The following is a 22,109-nucleotide window of genomic DNA, read 5'->3' on the forward strand; positions in this document are numbered from 1 at the left end:
GTGATTGACTAAGCAGTTTCTGTTTCAAAGTCTCCAGTCCAAAGACGACAACTTCTGCTTTGTCTGAATTTAGAAGCAGAACATTTAAAGTCATCCAAGGTTTATGTCTTCAAGACATGCCTGTAGTCTATCTAACTGGTTGGGCTCATCAGGATTTATGGATAAGTAAAGCTTAGTATCATCAGTATAACAGTGAAAATATATCCTATGCTGCCTGATAATTTGACCTATTGGAAGCATATATATAGTAAAGAGAATTGGCCCAAGCACTGAACCCTGTGGTACTCCACAATTAACCCTGGAGTTTAAAGATGATTTATTATTTACATGAACAAACTGGAATCTGTCAGACAAATAAGATTTAAACCAGCCTAGCGCTGTTCCCCTTATCCCTACAGGATATTCCAAGCCTTTCTAAGAGAATATTGTTATCGACTGTATCAAATGCAGCACTGAGATCTAACAGAACAAGCACAGATACAAGTCCATTATCTGAGGCTAGGAGAATGTCATTAGTGACTTTCAGCAGAGCTGTTTCCATGCTATGAATGAGCTCTGAAACCTAACTGAAACTCTTCAAACAGGTCATTGCTGTGGAAATGCTCACACATTTGATCAGCAACTATTTTCTCAAGAATTTTAGATAAGAATGGAAGATTGGATATAGGTCTGCAATTTTTCAACTCATCTCGATCAAGCGAAGGTTTCTTAAGTAAAGGTTTAATTACAGCTACCTTAAAAGCCTGTGGTACATATCCATTTACTAAGGATAGATTAATCATATCTAAAATGGGGCTGGTAATCAGAGGGAACACTTCCTCAAATAATTTGGTCGGGATTGGGTCTAACATACAAGTTGTAGGTTTAGATGAGGCTAATATTTTTCAAAACAGTCCAAACACAGATCAGGTTCTACAGTTACTTACAAAAAAAAAACTAAAATTTTTATTTTCTCTTTATTTCATAAATATATTTTAAATGTCTTTATCAAAGACAGGTAAAGCTGAAGTCACATTCCTTGTTTTTCTGCATAAACCTGGCAAATAAGGCTGATTCTGACTTTGAAACAGCAATAATCTACATGTGTGCAACCAGATTTAACAGTTTCCTGCCTTTACTGAAATGGACAATGAGGTCAGCAGATGGCAGGAATCAAATATGGATAGATGGGGCTCAGCGTTAAAGTCAGATTGTGTAACCTTGGAGACATTACCTTGAGCCACTTTATGTCTGAAGTATACATAGCTTCTAGCTGTTAGTGTAAAATCAAATAATTGTAAAACAATTTCTAGTGTTTATAGCCTCCGTAACCACTGGCTATATTCCACACACCAAAAGAGTCATACAACAAACAGAATATATTCTAAAAACAATTTAGCCCTTTTGTTTCCAGTAACCTGAAGAAACCAAATGGGCTAACAGAGAAGATAACTCTAAAGAAAGCTAATGGTGAAGACTGAGTGCCCTTCATATAGAACTAAGACATACATGACAAATAAGAAAGTAACAGGAAAGCAACAAATTTGGAAAAATCTTATCATGACCAAGCTGTCAAAGCTTAGTCATAATTAGTCATAATTTTAACAATGAAAGGTATTGGGATTAGCAAGACCTGGTAGCGTGTAAGTATGGTGCATTCACTGTTTGGAAAAGACTGGATTTTTTACTTTTGGTCAAGCTGAAAATCAGCTAATACTTGTTGTCTTGTTGTTAGCCAATTTATGTCGGCTGATGCTTGCATGCAGGCCAGATTTTTGTGACCCTGCTGATTGTGCACACTGACAGGGCAAGTAAAATTCTCTGTCAGATGGTGGCGCCAAACACACAGCAGATAAAGAAATTGATAGGTCAGATCAAGTGCAGAAGAAGAAAAACGGTTGTTTGTTTTTAAGAAATGCAGTGAGGAGAGATTGGCTGTTTTCCACTTACGTGTAATTTATCTCACAGATAACAAGTGAGGGTAAAGTGAGAAATTACTATATTATTTCTTTTCAGTTCTTTTCCTAATTTCCTTCAAGAAGATCGTGCATAAATCAGCATTATTGGCTTTAAGTGTAAATTGTATTTCTCTAAGTGAAACAAAGCCTTAAGAAAGTGTGACAGAGCTCCTGCTTTCACATGCAGACACCAAATACTGCCTCAAGACTGTAAAGAGAACTTGTCTTCACCTCTTCTCTAGCTGCCACCTAAATGTGCAAGTCACTGTGGGGTAAATTTTACTCAAGGGATGTGTTTTCAAAGTGGGGACACCATAGCGAAGTCAAGGAAACAACATGCAAAAATAATGCCTCACGTCAAATAGCAAATTAGTCTCTGTACTACTCTCAACTTTTTTAATATTAGTTCCATATGTACACGGATGTGTGCACAATATAGTTAAACAATATAGCCAGGAGGATGAGAGAAGGAAATGAAACAGTAATTACTAAACTCACACACACAAACACACAGCAGATAGCACAAAGGACCAACTATTACATTCACAGATCCCCTCTGGTCATTCTTTGTCATTCTTTCTACTGCCGAAGTATGTTGGTAATCTCTCCCAGAACTAAATGCTGTAAACTTGTTCCCAGATCAGGTTTGGAACATTTCAAGGCTGCAGTGAATAAACTGAAAAACTTAAAAAGCAGTTTGATCCAGAACTTTAAATGAATGCACCATAGTGATGCTCTTGCACATTCTTTCACTCATATATTTCTTCACATGATAAGTATAGCTATATGTTGTTAAGTGTATTGCCACATCTATTTCCCAGCCCAATTTGTTTCCCAATAATATTCAAATGATAATTATACACCAGACCATTTTAAGATTGCATGCACTGCTGATTTTGTACACAGAGTGTTTTATGGACTATTATGGGCTAGATTCTGGATCTTTCTAAACATTCCTAGTGCTTGGCTGTGCTGATAAACATCTGACAAATGTAGGGAGCTGAACAGATACCCTTACTTTGCTTACATTCTGTTTACAGCAACAAATGAACCAAAAAACAAACCTCACAGCTATCCTTATGTATTCACATAAAACACAACAAGCCCACTGCCATTTAAGTAAAAAGGCTAACCATTAAAAAAGGAGTTTTGCTAAGAGGAGCAGAAAAGAGAGGTATTTAAAGCACTCTTAACAAAGGAAAAATGACTTAGTGTCCAATGAGGCTGAAAGAGAAAAGCAAAAGGTATAATTGAAAGATTCCTGTATGTCTGAATTAAGCATTTTGTGCAGAGTCTACAGGACTCAATTGCAAGGGTGCTGAGAGAAGACATTCATCACATCAGCAAGAGGAGCTGAAGGCTGCTGACGTGATAAGGCAGCAGCCAGGTTATTGGAGCTGTTATAGTGACTGCAAGGGAAAAACAAGTACTTTTATCATAATTACACTGTTCATGGGCCTGAGGTGGAAAGGTAATGGTCTCTGAAAGAAAGAGGGAAAAAAATCAATATCCAAGTGGCAGTTAATGTAATTATGAGTCTCTGCTGGTCCTCTTGCAGATACCTGGATATACAGAGCTTACTGGTGAGTTGCCAGAATAAACCTTACAGCTAAAATTCTGGTTCAACCAAACATACACACAATAATGGCAACATGTGTTTCCTGTGAAAAGGAAGATGTTCACATTGTTGAGCTGTTGTTTACTAAAGCCATATTAATAAATATTTTTATATTAAAACCATAGCTATCAAACATGAGGACTGCAAAATACTTCTGGTGCCTGTATAAAGCTTTGATAAACCTTGCCTCCTACCTGGTAACCTGTTCCTTTCTTCTAATTTTAATAAGCTTGTCATGTTTTGGTTCAGAAAGGACTGCAGAACATAAAAACTGAGATGAGTATTTAATAACTAACATAAAAGAACTTAAAAAAATGTCTTGCAAAAGGAGATCAAACATGAAACACAGGAACTGGAATACAATGGCAGAAAGATGAGGAACATGGCAGAGAACAGAGGCAACGGAGGAAACCTAAGAACAAAGAAAAATCAGGAGTTTTAATATGGAGCTAGGGAAGGAAAAATGACAAGCAAATCAGGACAGCAATCAGGCGAGAATCGGAGCAGTTGGGGCAGAGTGAAAGCAGAGCAGCTGAAAGAGGGAGACTAATTAACAATAGATTTGAGCAGAAACATAAAGTATCTCACAGAAATCTTACCAGAAATAATACTAAATATACAAAGAACACTAAAATAAAATACAAAAGAATGAACTCATAAGAAAAAGGCCGACTACCAATAACAAGAAAATGATTATAAACAGCAAAGAAATTGTCAAAATACACACACAAAAGAAAATAAAAATCTAAACACCTCAGGACCATGACAAAGCTGACCTTAGTTACAGGTTTAGCCAAGTTATCTACCAGCATTAGGCTGTTGTTTTTACAGACATGCATGAGGAATATTTTAGCTTGTAGCAAACATTTATCCAAAGAAGTCTTAGTGGAAATAGTTTATCGGTAACCAGGAAAGGAATTGTGATTTATAGTGACAATGACACTATAACTGATTTTGTCAGCAAATCCCAAACAGTTACAGCTTGATTGGATTGTTACATTTCCTGTTGTTCCCATAAGAGCATCAATAAATGTCAATTTATTAGAAAATATGATCAAATGCAATTACTGTGTGCTGTTTAGTATTTCAAATGCACTGTTTAACATAACTGGTGGGCTGCAGTAGCCTATTTGAAAATAACAGTTTTGCTTATAGAGCAGTGTTTAATTGTGATACAATTTTAAGTGTTACATTACAAAGAGAGATGTGCAACATTCCTCTAAAGTCCAAGCGTTTACCGGGTAGAATATCTCCAGAAGGCCAACTTAAGTTTCTTCTAACATAGCTTCCATCCTGCAGGCAGCTACAGGTGAAGACTCACTCTGGTACCTTGTAAAAATAATTTCAAACCACAGAAATGGTAGGATGTAAATATTTTTTTGATTTCAAATCTGTCAGTTGTTAAATGTGCCAAATATTATGTCCTTAAACTGGAAAAACAAAGTTTCTGACTGTCAATACTATTGTTTCTTAAAATGTGGTTACATTTTAACTGTTACCATAACAAGAGCAGAAACTTGCCTATTCATAATGTCATCATGTCAGTTAAAGGATCTGTCGTCACTGTTTTTTAATGAAACAAGACAGACAATAAGACCCGCGTCCTCACTAGAACTAAGAAAGTGGACCACATCACCCCGGTTCTAAAGTCCCTACACTGGCTCCCTGTAGCTCAGAGAATAGAGTTTAAAATACTTCTGTCAGTCTATAAATCACTGAATGGCTTAGCACCAAAATACATTACAGACTTGTTGTCAGTGTATCAACCACCCAGACCTCTCAGGTCTTCTTGCTCAAATCTACTCTGCATACCCAGAACCAAACATGGAGAAGCAGCTTTTAGTTCTTATTTATTATCATCTTATCATTTTAATTATAAATTGTTATTCTCTTTAATTATTTGTGTTCATTATATAAATTTGGACTTGTCACTTTTTGTCTGCATATGTGTACATTTATGGAAATTCATTATTTCACAGAATTTAGTATTTCAAAATACATCTGAGCATCTCTTCCTGTATTCATACAGGCTGTGGAGAATTTGGTTATGTTTCTTTAGATGACCCAAAAAAAGACTTAAATGTGTAGTAGCTGAATCAGACAGCTTATGTGGTCCAACAAGCACACTCCACAAAACATGGTCTCCGACTGGGGAAAGCAAGACCCCCAGTGTTTGGCACACCACTTCTAATTGGCCCCTTGGCCTGTTCATGGTCTGTCAGCTCTATGATGTGCAGGCTAGCTCCTTGAGACTCTGTTTCAGGGTCAGTGTTAATGGCTGCAGCTGAAAACAACGGTGCAGTGGCACCTTAGGGTTGCCTTTTGTCCTGTTATTCATGTTGAACTTTTTGTTAGCCATTTTTATTCTGAACAGAATATAACAAGATTTAAATGTCGCCTAGTGAACCACATGCCTGCTAAGGCACGGAAACAAAGTTAAATCAGAGCAGCTGAGATAATTTAAGACAACAAAATACCTCAGTATCATTTGTCAAGCGTTATTGCAGAGTTCCCTGTATACAGAGAAATGTCAGCATTTAACATTAACCTGGAACCTGTGTGTCACTGTTAAAGTTAAGTCTTGGCATAAATCCTAGATCAGTAAAATCACTCTAAACAGAATGTGGTTACTCTCTGTTGCCATTGGTGGTTAATGAGTGAGACAGCTGGTGTGCTTCATAATTCCAATGTAGGAGCTATATTTGTGCAGAACAGATTAATGCATACTACAACAACATATACACAAATACTAAATCTAGAAATTAGGAACAACCTGCTAGACCTGGTTTGGACACTCTTTGGACTGCAGCATCATTGCAACAAGATGTCAGAAAAATTCCTTTGAGATTCTAAGTCATTTTAAGCATCACGTAGTTTCCACAGGTTAGTTGGCTGCACATCCATGATATGAACCTCTCTTTAGAACAAATCCTGAAGGTGCTCTGTTGGATTAAGGCCTGGTGACTGGTATTTTCCACATACCAGTTTAACACCAGATGATTTAAGCTTTGTGACATGGTGCTTGATCCTGCTGGAAGTTGTCATCAGACGATGGACACACTGTGGTCATAAAGAGATGGACATGTTCAGCAACAATACTCGGGTTAATTAATACAATAAAGTTGGAAACTGAAGTAGGAAACAGAGCCTACAGTATTATCCTCTCCAGTTCTGCTTTTATAAACACAGGTGGATTTTGAAACAAACATTATAAAGGGAAGGTAGAAAGAGAACAGTATTGGTAGTCAAACAGTAATCAGTCAAAAATCTACTCTTAGTGCATTTCTACAATGCATAACACTGCATATTAAGAGTTGTTCTCCATCTGCAATATGGCAGAGAAGAAGGCCCAGCAGAGGATAGTGAGAGGATCTGAAGTTCCACTAGTGTCCCTAACCTCTGTCCATTATCTGCTTTTACACCCTCACCATGAACCACAAACCATAAAATGATCACACAAACTGTCTTTTTTATGTCTGCTATTTACTACACAATGAGAATTCAATAAACGGATTTGATTCTGTTGATAGTGTGGTTGAAATCTGCTCAATCTATGATGAGTACCTTTAGTTCATTCCTAAGTTGTAGATTTTACCACATAGGGCAACATAAAATATGCCTCACTTCAGCCAAAAGAGATCTAAATAAAATTGAAAATCTAAACCTAATCAAGTTTATTAGTCCTGAATAACCAGCAAAAATAAATTTAAAACACAATAACATCAAGCTCTTAAGTATCCCTAAATGTTCCCAGTGAACTCTAGCAAAGTCACAAGCATCAAACTTAATTCATGATCATTATAAAATCCAAGCTATATTCCTAAATGATTTTAAGTACAACATGTGTTGTAGTTAGGTCTGTCAAGATAAATAATTTTGCTTGATTGCGTTATTATTATTCTTTGGAGACCAGTTTCAATTAATAAAATGATAATGGCATAATAATGCCAAAGTAGCTAAAGAACATTTAACACTGGAACTGAAAGACATTTGAAATATCCAATGTAAATAAAGAACCAAAAATAATAAAGAAAAGGATTTTTGAAGTCTGTAAAAAATTACTCTTCAATAAATATGAATTATTAGGCTCAAACATGGAAAACAGGCCAGTTTTATAAACAAAAAGTGCAAACTAACAACAAAAGCACTTTACTTGAATAAGAACAGATGCCTCAGTAGATGACGTGAATCTGTAGCAACTTATTCTGGAAGATTAAACGATTAAACGCTCCAGTGATTGTGGACTGTCAGGAAGACGAGGATGGCCCGGTTGTCGTTTTTTTACCAGCTGGGAAAACTGCATTGGATGATTATGTTTTGGATGCACATGTGTGGTTGTTGCATTGCTGTGTTTAGTTGCTACTGTTATACAACAAATGCGACATACTGGCTAGCACAGATTAAGTGGTTCACCACTGTCATTTGTTTTAATCCAAAGTGCTCCCACACTGCAGCAGTTGCGTTTGGCTTTGAAACCAGTTCTATCTCTGGTTTTCCAAATCTCAACTAGCTTTTCTTTGGATTGCTACTCCTCACGGGGCTCTCATGCTACACTCTAAGGCACGTAACCATGCGTAACCATACGAGACCATGCGCCTGGCAACTACCTGATCCAAGAGTTGACTCCTCCCAGCGGTAACAAAACAAGAAGGGGAGGGGTCACCCAGTCTCTTTAGTAGAAAGAGAGTGAGACACCAGGAAGACAAACAGGCATGTAAACGGAATTATCAAGCTCATTTTAATTTATTGTGCGATTAATTTAATCCATGCAATTAATTGATTTATTGCTTATTGCGATAGGCCTAATTGATGGTGCCTTAAGGTCCATTAATAGCTTTACTTAGCATGAAATTGTAATTTCACCTTATCTTATAGATAAACAATATTATGGAAAGCTTTGAAGTTTATTCCAGATTTAATAGGAGCCATGAGCATATAGGTTTGTGAGGCACTTCCTGTGATATTTTCTTGTCAACTGTTCAGAACAGGGTTGGACAGGTCCAGTCCTAGAGAGCTAAAATCCTGCAACTTCTTGATGCATCTCTGCTCCAACACCCCTGAAACAAATGAATGGCTTGTTACCAGGCCTTTGCAGCACTCAATGACATGCTGATGAGGGAATTAGCTATTTGATTCAGGTGTGTTGGAATAGAGATGCATCCGCATTGTAGATCTCGAGGACTGGACTTGAGCACCTCTGGTTTAGAAGATGGACAACAGTTAGTTGAATTAACAACCACTACATGATGTTAAAGAAAAAACCTGCACCGTGACCAATGCCATACTGGGTATTAAGCAAAGCTTTGATTTAACACCTTTATTTTATTGCTGGACACAATGGATTTAAAGTGTATGTCTGCTATGACAGAACCATTGTAAACAACACATACTAAATTAAAAAATACACAAAACCTTGAAACAGTGCAGTCTGTAAAGAAGGAGAACAGTGAGGGTGGAAATATAATCTGTTTTCTAGTCCATCGAGATGGACGATTCTGAATCAGTTAAAGAATTTCAAAACTCGATTAACTCAATGTTATTTTCTTACCTCAATTTTTGGAACCTAAAAGGCAGAACTTGGAAAACGAGTGTGGCACCCAGACAGTTTATAATAAACCCAACCAAGTCACATGCATAAACCCAGCGACCTCTGCACCAAAGTAAAAGTGACTTGGACAACAGCCAACCCATATACATGCTGTTTAACATTAAATTGAAATATTTTTAGAACACAAAAAACATGAGGAACCATATTACACGATTCTGCCCAGAGGAATAACAGCTGATCTTACCCTGCTTCCAGCAAGCACCATCAGAGCTCCCCCCTACCTTGAAAAAGAGAAATCTAATCAGAAATTTCATTGCAGCTACCAACTTGCCTATTTGGGATTACTTTGGCTTTAAACCGGATGAAAGAGGTAAACCACAGGATGTAACTAAAGTAGTGTGCCACTTGTGCAAACGTATAGTGCCAGCAAAGGCCTCAAACATGACAAACTTGCATGTACATTTATGTGTTCACCATCCGGCTGAAGGCTCAGCTATAGTAGCACTCTGGGTTGTTCGGGGACTCCGCTGACAGTTCGTGAGCCTGAACAAGCGCTTTAGGTGTTTATAGTTGCTGCAGTATTTTCTGAAACACAGGGGGCAGTATGTTGTAAAAAGAGAGAAGATGCGCTTCACATAATACCAGAAATAGCTGTGTGCGAAGAAAGTTTTTATCAAAGTGGTTCTGTTTCTTGAAAAGTTTCAGATTCATAAGAGTAAAACAATTAAGAGGAAAAAGTTTTTTAACCTCTTTGTAAAAGATCTAAAACTATACCTAAATATAATTTCGGAATCTTAACAATAAAAAAAACTATAAAAACTTGTTAATGCATACAATCTAACTTTGTAACTAACATTTCTCTTACCTTTTTTCTATTGTTTTTCTTTTCTAGTACTCTCTTCCTTCTGTTCATAAAGAAGTGATTCATTTGAGGGTGAAAGGTTTGCTACATAAAACTACATTCATTCTAAATGGAGCACTGGTCCGCGCCAGGATACAAAAATACGTAGGGGCATGACCATGACAAGGGCCGCCCTTCGATTGAAAACAATAAAAAAATAAACGAGAATTTGTGACAACTAAATGTGAAACATAAAGTGTATACAGTACCTTGTGAAAGTACTCGGCCCCCTTGAACTTTTCAACATCTTGCCACATTTCAGGCTTCAAACATAAAGATATAAAATTCAAATTTTTTGTGAAGAATCAACAACAAGTGGGACGCAATCGTGAAGTGGAATGAAATTTATTGGATGTGTCCAACTTTTTTAACAAATAAAAAACTGAAAAGTGGGGCGTGCAATATTATTCGGCCCCTTTACTTTCAGTGCAGCAAACTCACTCCAGAAGTTCAGTGAGGATCTCTGAATGATCCAATGTTGTCCCAAATGACTGATGATGATAAATAGAATCCACCTGTGTGTAATCAAGTCTCCGTATAAATGCACCTGCTCTGTTATAGTCTCAGGGTTCTGTTCAAAGCGCAGAGAGCATCATGAAGACCAAGGAACACACCAGGCAGGTCTGAGATACTGTTGTGGAGAAGTTTAAAGCCGGATTTGGATACAAAAAGATTTCCCAAGCTTTAAACATCCCAAAGAGCACTGTGCAAGCAATCATATTGAAATGGAAGGAGTATCAGACCACTGCAAATCTACCAAGACCCGGCCGTCCCTCTAAACTTTCATCTCGAACAAGGAGAAGACTGATCAGAGATGCAGCCAAGAGGCCCATGATCACTCTGGATGAACTGCAGAGATCTACAGCTGAGGTGGGAGAGTCTGTCCATAGGACAACAATCAGTCATACACTGCACAAATCTGGCCTTTATGGAAGAGTGGCAAGAAGAAAGCCATTTCTCAAAGATATCTATAAAAAGTCTTGTTTAAAGTTTGCCACAAGCCACTTGGGAGACACACCAAACATGTGGAAGAAGGTGCTCTGGTCAGATGAAACCAAAATCGAACTGTTTGGCCACAATACAAAACGATATGTTTGGTGTAAAAGCAACACAGCTCATCACCCTGGACACACCATCCCCACTGTCAAACATGGTGGTGGCAGCATCATGGTTTGGGTCTGCTTTTCATCAGCAGGGACAGAGAAGATGGTCAAAATTGATGGGAAGATGGATGGGGCCAAATACAGGACCATTCTGGAAGAAAACCTGTTGGAGTCTGCAAGAGACCTGAGACTGGGATGGAGATTAATCTTCCAACAAGACAATGATCCAAAACATGAAGCCAAATCTACGATGGAATGGTTCACATATAAACGTATCCAGGTGTTGGAATGGCCAAGTCAAAGTCCAGACCTGAATCCAATCGAGAATCTGTGGAAAGAGCTGAAGACTGCTGTTCACGAACGCTCTCCATCCAACCTTACTGAGCTCCAGCTGTTTTGCAAGGAAGAATGGGCAAGAATTTTTGTTTCTCGATGTGCAAAACTGATAAAGACAAACCCCTAGTGACTTGCAGCTGTAATTGCAGCAAAGGGTGGCGCTACAAAGTATTAACGCAAGGGGGCCAAATAATATTGCACGCCCCACTTTTTAGTTTTTTATTTGTTAAAAAAGTTTGACACATCCAATAAATTTCATTCCACTTCACAATTGTGTCCCACTTGTTGTTGATTCTTCACAAAAAATTAGAATTTTATATCTTTATGTTTGAAGCCTGAAATGTGGCAAGAGGTTGACCAGTTCAAGGGGGCCGAGTACTTCCGCAAGGCACTGTATAGAAAATCTATGAATATTCTCAGTGCTTTCAGCATTGACAGTCAGGGCAATGTCCAGGTATGCCGTCAACGCAGTAACGAGTGTACTCTCCTCGTCTTCCATTACCTGTGAAGCCCACATATTCTTTGTACTGTCGGTTGCAGGAAGAACATCTTAACACTGCAAAGAAAATCAGGTTTTCTGACTTGATGTCCAGTTGATCTCATCTGGTAATGAATGATCATTTTTATGTAGGTGAAACCACATTTATATGTTTCAATTGAAAACAAAAATCAAAGGCCACTACGGTCCAGCCAAGCACATTGTGCATTCATCTTTATGCTAGTTAATAAAATATGTTCTTTAAATATTATGTACATTTACAAATTCCCCCTTTGCTTTGGCTCAGTGGACCTACTCCTGTGAGGCACATTGTTTAAGTGTATTTACTTTTTATACAAACAGTGTCGGTTCTACACTTCTCTACTTCCCAGCAAATGGTGAAATTAAGTTGTGTGTGGCAGTTCGGTCTGTGCTCCTCAGCGCACAGTGAACATTTACATCTACAGCTGACAAAAACAGAGAAAGTTTTACAGTTTATATCGAACTCAGGTGTTTCCATCATTTTCTGAGGTGTGTTACGTTACAGTGAGAGGCTAAATGTGATTCAGTTTTATCACTCGGTTTTAAACCATAAAAGCTCAAACTCATGAAAAAACATCAGGTTTGATGCATCATGATTAAAAAAAAACTGAATGGAGTCATATTTCAATGTAGGTGAGGTTTAGTCCTCTGCAATTTATTGTTGCCGCCTGAAAAACTTTGCGTGGCTACCGCACATTTTTACGCAATATTCATTTTAGTACATGCCGAGTTGCGCATAAAACATTGCGCCCTAGATTTTTGTGCATAAATACGCTTCATACGTGAGGCCCCAGGCCCGGTGGCTACACAAGTTTGCTCAGTTGAGATGGTGTAGGATCAGTGGTAGAGAGAGAAGACTGGCAGATATCAGAGATTCTTTACTAAAAAAAGTGTACACATTCCACTTTCTCGATGCACTGAACAAGAGCCAGTTGCCAGGAAATCATATTTCTACAAGTAATTAATAAAAAATCTGTGGTATAATCCGAGGAAACTTTAATGGTACCAAACAACTACCCAATTCAAATGACTATTGACGTTGACTCTTATTTATTTTGAACACAGTATCCTGATAAAAAGATACTAGGGCTAATGAGAGTTATTTCTGTCCAATCAAGTTAAAATATATCTCCAGTCCCCTCTTTATTATCCAAATATGGTAATGTTCAGGTCCACTTAAATGCTGGGATGGTAAAGCTAAAAGCTTCCTAAACTGTTAAATTAAATTTTTCAACACTTCAGACCATCTTCATGGCAGTCACATTTCAAACAATTAAATCAAGACCAAAAACAATTTTGTGTCCAACAACAGTGAAGTTTTTTTGTGTTATGGAGGACACAGGAAAACATGTGATTGATTCTGGTAATCAGTTGGCCACTTTGAGGGTTGAGGTGAAATAAAAGATTGCAACAAAGCTCTGCAGGACTGAGCCTTGGCCATGGTCTGTCAGTTTAGGAAGGTCAAATTCTGACATATGAGGCTACACTGTCTTTAGAGATGGGAGAACAATGGTGAACAGGGCTTCACTCGGCACAGAGCAGATGCAGGAAGGTGTGCTTGTGAGGAAAGTGCACGCACATATACACAGCTATGCAGGCTAGTGAAATAAACAGTGCAAAATATTTCAAGGGTGCACAGCTGTTCTAGTAGTACTTCCTCAATATATGCCAAACAGGAAAGGCTGCACAGCCTGAAGGGGATACAGAAACCCAACCACCTGTTCTCTGTTTGTTTAAATGTACCTCTCTTCTATGTGCTTACACTCCATGACATCCAACACAAGCTTTCAGTAAAGATTCATTTTGCTTTCTAAATGCAACAACTGTGTTTCTCATACTCAAGAGCTTCATGTGTTTCCTAAAGCTGCTCAGAATCATTTAAATATCAGGTACCTATATATATTAAGCTCATAATGTATTAGCCAGAATGGCTAAATGTCAGCTATTTCAATTAACCACATATCCTTACAAAAGAAACGTACATGGATTATTTTGAACTGAAATGTTATTTATCATAAAGTTAAAAAAAGGACTTTAAAGGCTAATTCTGCAGACTAAAACGAGTAGTAGTGTAGTGCTGGCTGTAGGTGTAGGCAGTTATTATACCGTTTACTGTTATTGTGGAATTATTTTTATCGTGATAAGAATTTGATTTATCAAGGCGATGATGAACTGATCATGATGATCAGATGATGATCAGATATCAGAGCAGTAAGTCATCATCATTAAAAGAGGAGAACCAGAATAATCCTCCATTCCCTTAGCTCTCAGCAGTAATGCCTTTATAGAATTCTTTATAAATAAAATTGATTCTATTAAAAAAATTAACTGAGACAGCACTGGGGGTAAGTGTAGAACATGATCTAAGTTTGGACTGTTTTGATCCAGTTCACTTTCTGAGTTATCAAACATATTAGCTTCATCTAAACCTTCAACTTGTATGTTAGATCCAATCCCAACCAAATTATTTAGGAAGTGTTCCCTCTGATTATCAGTCCCATTTTAGGTATGATTAATCTATCTTTAGTAAATGGATATGTACCCAAGGCTTTTAAGGTAGATGCAAATAAACCTATACTTAAGAAACCTTCGTTTGATCGAGATGATTTAATAAATTACAGACCTATATCCAATCTTCCGTTCTCATCTAAATTTCTTGAGAAAATAGCTGGTAATCATATGTGTGAGCATTTACACAGCAAGGATCTGTATGAAGAGTTTCAGTCAGGTTTCAGGTCTCATCATAGCACTGAAACTGCTCTGCTGAAAGTCACTAATGACATTCTCCTGGCCTCAGATAATGGACTTGTGTCTGTACTTGTCCTGTTAGATCTCAGTGGTACATTTGATACAGTCGATCACAATATTCTTTTAAAAAGGCTGGAATACCCTGTAGGGATCAGGGGAACAGCGCAAGGTTGGTTTAAATCTTATTTGTCTGACAGATTCCAGTTTGTTCATGTAAATAATAAATTATCTTCAAACCACAGGGTTCAGTACTTGGGCCAATTCTCTTTACTATATATATGCTTCCAATAGGTCAAATTATCAGGCAGCATAGGATAGGTTTTCACTGTTACGCTGATGATACTCAGTTTTACTTATCCATTAATCCTGATGAGCCCAACCAGTTAGATAGACTACAAGCATGTCTTGAAAACATAAAAATCTGAATGACTTTTCTGCTTCTTAATCCAGGGAAGACAGAAGTTGTCATCTTTAGACCAGAGTCTTAGAAAAAGAAACTGCTTAGTCAGTCAATTAATTTGAACCTTGGTGTTTTCTTTGACCAGAACATGTCATTTATTTTTAATATTAGGTTTCTAGGATTTCATTTTTTTATTATAAATATATTTTCAGGAGCGACACTGAAAAACGAGTCCATGTATTTGTTACTTCAAGGGTGCAATGCTGTGCTTCTTTACTATCAAGAAGCGCTAAAAAATGAAAGCCTTCAGCTGATCCAAAACGCTGCACCAAGACTTCTGATGAAAATTAAAAAGATTACATTTCTCCAATTTAAGCTTCCCCTAATTTGCTTCCTGTTAAACCTGTTAAACCCTTAATAATCAAGCTGCATCATACATCAGATTGCTCTGTATGTTCGCAACAGAACCCTTCGCTACCAAACAGCAGATTTACTGGTGGTTCCTAGAGTCTCTAGAAGTAGAATGGGAGGCAGATCCTTTAGTTATCAGGCTCCTCTCCTGTGGAACCAGCTCCCAGTTTTAGTCCGTGAGGCAGACACCCTGTCTACTTTTAAGGCTAGGCTTAAAACGTTCCTTTTTGATAAAGTTTACTTAGCGTTGCTTAGGTTATCCTGAGCTATCTCTGTAGTTATGTTGCTATAGGCTTAGGCTGCTGGAGGACATAATGACCACTTTTTCTTACTCTACTACATTTTCCTACAACTCTGCAGTTTTGTTTTAGCTGCTGTAATCCAAACTTTTTTATTTTATTTATGTTTTCTCTCCATTTTTTCTCTACATAGAAGTTACATGTGGCCTGGTTTTCTCTTTAGCTGTGACATCTTCCTGGAGGGCAGCATCGGCTAAGCTACCGCTACCAACAACTTCAAGTACCTATAGATAATAAACTAGGCCACATCTTTGAGTGTTTAACCCTGTGTCTCTCCTAGAAACAACCATTGGCTGAGCTTTATACTTACTGTATATGTTGTCTTTCATTGTAAGGACTTAAAAATTGGCTGTGAGCTTATCTGTTTAACTGTGTTTCTCTCCTGTTTAAAACTTGATTTTCATATTTTCTAATAGCCTTAAAGAAGTTTACAAATTAATACATCATAATTTTTCTTTAAAGAACTGTACTACTGACAACAAATGTATAAAATGTTGTATTCACATACTAGTACACATAGATCAACAAAACCTAGAACTATAGTCATAGTAATATAATTATTTGCTCTCATTTCCATTTCCATAAACAGAAATGACACATTTTCTAAAATATGACTTGAAAAGTTCTTTTTTATTAATTCGGCTCCTAAACTGCTCGTCTCTAGGTCTGGATGGTGTAAGGGAAAACCGAGCTCTGATGCATGCGTAGATCAGAGGGACAACCCTCATCTAAACTGCAGCAACTCTGCCTGCCAACAGTGCAAACAGTTGTAAACAATAAAACATTCAGTCTCCTTTACCTGCAGCACCGCTAGCTGAGTTCACTTAGGTGAAAGAATAAGCTCAGAAATAACACAAGGATGAGCAGCATATTGTGTAAAACCACTTAAAAAATGAGAACATATTGAACCTTGCAACGTAAACCAGCAGGCATCTTTAGGTTAAATCAAATAAAATAGCATTAACTCACAAGTGGTGTGTCATCCAACGCCTTTCTGTGGATGATGGACTTGCATCGTTAACAGATGTTCTAACAAAATACCTAACCCGACCAATAGATGGAGCTTATTTAGATGCACCACAGAAGGAAAAGTTGACAAGGTAGATCAATTCGTTTGAACATACGTTATGAAAGCCACCAGAACCCTAAAGTGAGGTATTTATAAAAAGTATTCATTTGCAACTGTGTCGCACCACAGAGCACCAAAGCATCGGGAGCAGGGTGCGAATTTGCCAGTCAGTCCTAAAACCAAAATCCCAACAGATTAGAGCAGATTAACAAAACAAAGCTTGCTATTGATTTTAAATACTATTAAAATGGAGACACTCAAATGAACAAGTTGTTGTGGAGAAATCGATGACGGATGCTGAATAATAAAAAGCTATGGCCAGGAGATTGCTTAAAAAGTGCAGCTCAGTCTGAATTTATCTCTGTAAAATTAGACTCTCAGGATTTGTATTCTAATTAATACCTTGTCAAGTCTGCTGCCTGCCTTTACGGCTGCAATACATTCAGCTCTGCCAGACAAGTTTCCAACGGTCCTCCTCTTCCATCTGTGCAGGATAAAGTGGGTATCTCCTATTTCATCACACAACATCCCACAGTGTTGCCACAATCAAGACTTACATTTAGATAAAGACAGCTTACATTCATCTCAAAACATTCAATGGCAAATTTACAATTAAAATTAAATGTTGTCCTTAAGCTCCATAACAACAGGCTGAGCTGTGTTGGTGTGTGATGTACAAAAGCAATGAGATAGGCTCCACAAAGTCAGGGCAAAAAACAGTTTTGATGTTGTTAATATTTATTATACGATGGTTATTCTGCTCACTAGCTCATCTTTAATAATGCACACATTTGTTGGGCTTTTTTTTTTTAGAAACTGCGTAAACACACACAAACACACATCTCCTGTAACATCACCTTCTGAGAGAGAACAAGTTTACACCGTGCCAGTTCAATTACTGAATAAATGATTTTTTTTGTTTTGTGTTACCGTTTTTTTCGAAATGGCAATTTTCACTTACTCTGTTAAAGCATTTTCATTAATGAGCTTATGTGCCAGCTGATTATTAAATTGCTTACTTCAAACCATTGCTTTCCACTAAAATAAACGATTGACGGGAAAATGTAGTCATACACTTTTTCATAATACTTGGACCGCTTCTTATACATGAAAATCATTATAGATGTCTTATCATTATTTTTATTCATAATTGTTGAATCCTTTTGGCAACTTATTCCTCTTGATGAGATCATAGTAAAAACAAACTGCAGTTATGTTTTTTATTATGTATGAACTACGTGGAATTCCATCAGAGCAGGATGCTTCAACAGATCATATCAGCTGTTTAAAGTAATCTTAAAGAACAGCAGCAGTTTAATCAACCTAAAATTATGAAACGTGGTACAGTAGGTTAAAAGAAGTCCGTCAGTTAGTCAGTCATTTTCTACTTCTGGAGATAGGCACCAGCTTCTACCACCATAGTGGGTCACGGGGAAGTCTAAGTATTTGTGGTTTTATTCCTGGAAACAAACTTATCCCTAGAAGCAGTGTTAAGGTACAAATAATTGTCTTTTAAAAATTAGGTGGGGAATAAATGCAGTTAGGTGAATACTTGTTCAGAGGCCAAAACATCTGCCAGCTACATTGTGTGAGAGAAATTCTGACCCAGATTGATAGCTGCTTGCTTGACACAAGCTCTGAGCCTCACGTGACAACAAATACACTGCGTAATGTGTTGTTGCATCAAAACACTATCTGGACAGTAAGAACAAGGCTGACTTTCGGGGGCATGTGTTCGATATCGGTGTCCTTGTTGGGTGTGGCCCTGTGGGGAGGTTCTTGTTGGGGTTCACTAGGGGTGGGAGACTCATGGGGTTGGGATCGGAGCTCGTTGGGGGGTCGGGACTGCTCCGTCCTGGGGCGGCTCCGGTTGGCGGGTTGCTTTGGGCCATGTGGACCCCTCTTTTGTACACCCCTTCTCGGTGTCCGCGGCCGGGTACTTTGGTGTGGGCTGGCTCACTCCCGGTGGCTGCTTGCCGGGGCCTGGCTCCCTGGGCTCTGTCGGGCCTTTGCTTGGGGTCGTGGTGTGTCCCGGGGTCTTGGGCCTCTGGGTCCATGGCTGGATCTGCTCGGGCGTGGACGGCTGCCGGCGGGGCCTGTGGACTCGTCGCTGCGGCTCCCTGGGGCTTCTGTGTTGTCGCTGCTGGGTGGTTCCCCTGGGACTCTCCACTGCTCTTCTCTGGGGGGGTTGCGGTAGTTCCGGCGGTGGTTCTCCTGGGGTTCCTGTGCTTTGGGGGGCCTTTGGATGTCTGTGGCTCAGATCTCCTCATTGTCCGTCCAGGGACCATGGGGCAGGCCTGTGGGTCCTCACACTCGCTATTGCATATTTTTGTGGAGAAAGCTTGTATACAGGAGTGCGTCCACACCCATACTCACAGGTGTTAAGCTTCAGGTGTTGACAGATACACAGATGTTCTATATTGGGCTGCACCTCTCACTGAGTACATTTTACATTCAGAATTACCGTGTACTATTTTGTTAAAAAACAAAAAAAAAGAAACAGTTGCAGGTGTTTAAGCAAGCATGGTGTAATCTTGTATTCTCTTCATCCTTCTATCTTTCCTCCACTCTTTCCCCATCTTTCTTTTTTGAGCTTCTTTTTTCCTTTTCATTTCAGTCTCCGTGTCCGTAACAATTGAAATATTCCCAAAGAAGTTTATAATAATGTTTATTTTATAAATATCAAGCAGAGCTTTAAAGCATTAGCTGTGATGCTCTGCTTGTGAAAGTAAATCTGTTGGGCAATTTCTTGGCACTCAGACAACAATTCTGAGCGAAACTCTGCCGGACAGGACACGGTAAAAAAACAAAAAACAAAAAGAGAACAGCAGCAGTTTAATCAACCTAAAATTATGAAACGTGGTACAGTAGGTTAAAAGAAGTCCGTCAGTTAGTCAGTCATTTTCTACCTCTGGAGATAGGCACCAGCTTCTACCACCAAAGTGGGTCGCGGGGAAGTCTAAGTATTTGTGGTTTTATTCCTGGAAACAAACTTATCCCTAGAAGCAGTGTTAAGGTACAAATAATTGTCTTTTAAAAATTAGGTGGGGAATAAATGCAGTTAGGTGAATACTTGTTCAGAGGCCAAAACATCTGCCAGCTACATTGTGTGAGAGAAATTCTGACCCAGATTGATAGCTGCTTGCTTGACACAAGCTCTGAGCCTCACGTGACAACAAATGCACTGCGTCATGTGTTGTTGCATCAAAACACTATCTGGACAGCAAGAACAAGGCTGACTGACCTGAGGCACTGCTGAAGTAATGTTTCATCCAATTTCTAACCAATTATTGTGCTTTTGTCACATGTTATCTATTGTATAAAAGAAGTAGGCCTCCTCTTTGGGATGTTGTGTGCACCTTAGCTAGTGCAGTGGATTGAACAGACAAGGGGAGCTTGTGCGAACAGCGTCTTGAGCCTCCAATCAATTCCCAGAGCAGAGAAGTAGCCTTGTGATCTGTCTTACATTAATGAACATGCAGAGTTTTTTTTATTCAACAGTAGACTTATATTTATCCGCTGTTAAAAAGGCAAATATCAGGCAATGTAAATGTGAAGTATTGGCAATCAGGCTTGATGCTACACATGTCACTGACTTTTAAACAGGCATAACATTGGGCAGCAGAGAGCTGCTTTACTAATTGCTAGAAAAGTATTAAAACTATCAGTGAAAACTTTTTTTTAATTCTTATTCTAAATAGTCTTTTAAATTTATTTTAAACTTATTTATTTAAAAATAACTTCAGTTTTACGAGGGCCAAATAAACAAATTGTGTTTGTTTGAGGGCCACAGGGATTTTATGGACACACTGACTTAGTGAATGTAGTTAATGACATATAACTACATAAGTTGTGAACAATTAAGGAAACATAGAATACATGCTTGGTCAATGCATAAATAGAATCACTAAGCCTGGAACCCCAAAAAGACTTTTTAAAATCTGTCTAAATTCTTCTGTATACATGAGTGTATTTGAGAACTATTATTGAGGGAGGTCTCTCCAAACACCACAGACATTCAAAGTTTGGATAGAAATTATTTTAAGCAATTAATACCACAATGGAAACCTCCCTGCAGGTATTATTATTATAAATATTATAATAATAATATTGTGGGCTAATTTGCATGATCATGTATTTGTGTATACCAAATTGGACAAGGGTGCAGAAGCACATTTAAACCACTTCTTTGCATAAATGTAATATGTTCTTGAGAAATAAAATCTTAACATGCAATTTTTATGAGAACTGGTTTATCTAGAACGGCCCAGTAGGTGGCTCAAGCCTGGTAACATCTGGGTACTTTTTCACTGGGATAGTCCGGAAGATTCAGCTCAGCTGGACACAGAATGCAGAAAATGTTACATCTATGGTTTGGTTCAATTTCATGTGGAACCACATAATCTTCATTGCTGTCCATTGTGGGTCACCATGAGCACTCCCGGTATCACTTCCAGGTCAGCTTCGGAGTTGGTACATTCCCTCTCTGTTAAGTTTTGTCATTTGTAAATGTGTTTTGGGACCTTTGTTTTCTCAAATGTAAATTTGTTTCAGGACTTTTAAAAGTGTTTCACGTCTTGTTAAATTGTTTTCTGAAAGGTGAATCTGCCTCAAGCTTTGTAAAGTCTTTCAGATTTTGTAATGTTGATTTGCACCTCCAGGCCACCGTAGACTGTAGCATTAGCAGAGGTCTGTTATAAATAAAAAGTTGCCCATTTAAACAAAACCTCATCATAAGCCTCTGAAAACTACAAAATGAAACTGGTCCTGTCTGAAAGTCTTGATAACTAACTCATCCATATAGGTCCATGCCATGTATGTAACTACCGCTGACATCATGTTAATCAATGCTCCAACCGTGAGTCTAATATGCTGCCACCACAATATTATCCAACCTCAAGCTGGCAGCAGAATTTCTGTGCACACTCAAACCCCTCCATTACCTATAATAGAGAGCATACTGGGTTCCTATTATACCCCAGAAGACTTTGCCAAGACCCTATATAGACCATAAAGAAAACACAGAACAAAAACTAAGAGTACCAGGTCCACAGTGGAGGCCAAAGTTTATAAAGCTGTTTTGGGACTGACCATCAGGCTTGTTTGTCAGCTGCCAGATGCTCATTATGTTAGCTCAGGATAGGTGGAAGACTTGCAGTAAACTGTGACTGAATGAACAAGGGATCAGTAACTATTATTTCTAGCCGGTCAACAGATAC

At 38.3% G+C, this 22,109-nt stretch overlaps 1 protein-coding gene and 1 long non-coding RNA gene across 2 annotated transcripts in view; both read right to left on the reverse strand.

Annotated features, from left to right (window-relative positions):
- Positions 1 to 22,109, reverse strand: part of adam19a (ADAM metallopeptidase domain 19a) — a 254,128-nt gene that overhangs the window by 126,109 nt on the left and 105,910 nt on the right. The gene's annotated exons all lie outside the window — the stretch shown is intronic.
- LOC124880521 lies at positions 3,888 to 9,699 on the reverse strand. The gene is made up of 4 exons (XR_007041372.1): positions 9,564 to 9,699; positions 9,348 to 9,380; positions 6,538 to 6,615; positions 3,888 to 4,884 (listed from the first exon to the last, which is right to left on the reverse strand). It is a non-coding gene; the product is annotated as an uncharacterized LOC124880521 (long non-coding RNA).

Source organism: Girardinichthys multiradiatus, chromosome 14, assembly GCF_021462225.1.
Source record: "Girardinichthys multiradiatus isolate DD_20200921_A chromosome 14, DD_fGirMul_XY1, whole genome shotgun sequence".
NCBI classification, from domain to species: domain Eukaryota; kingdom Metazoa; phylum Chordata; class Actinopteri; order Cyprinodontiformes; family Goodeidae; genus Girardinichthys; species Girardinichthys multiradiatus.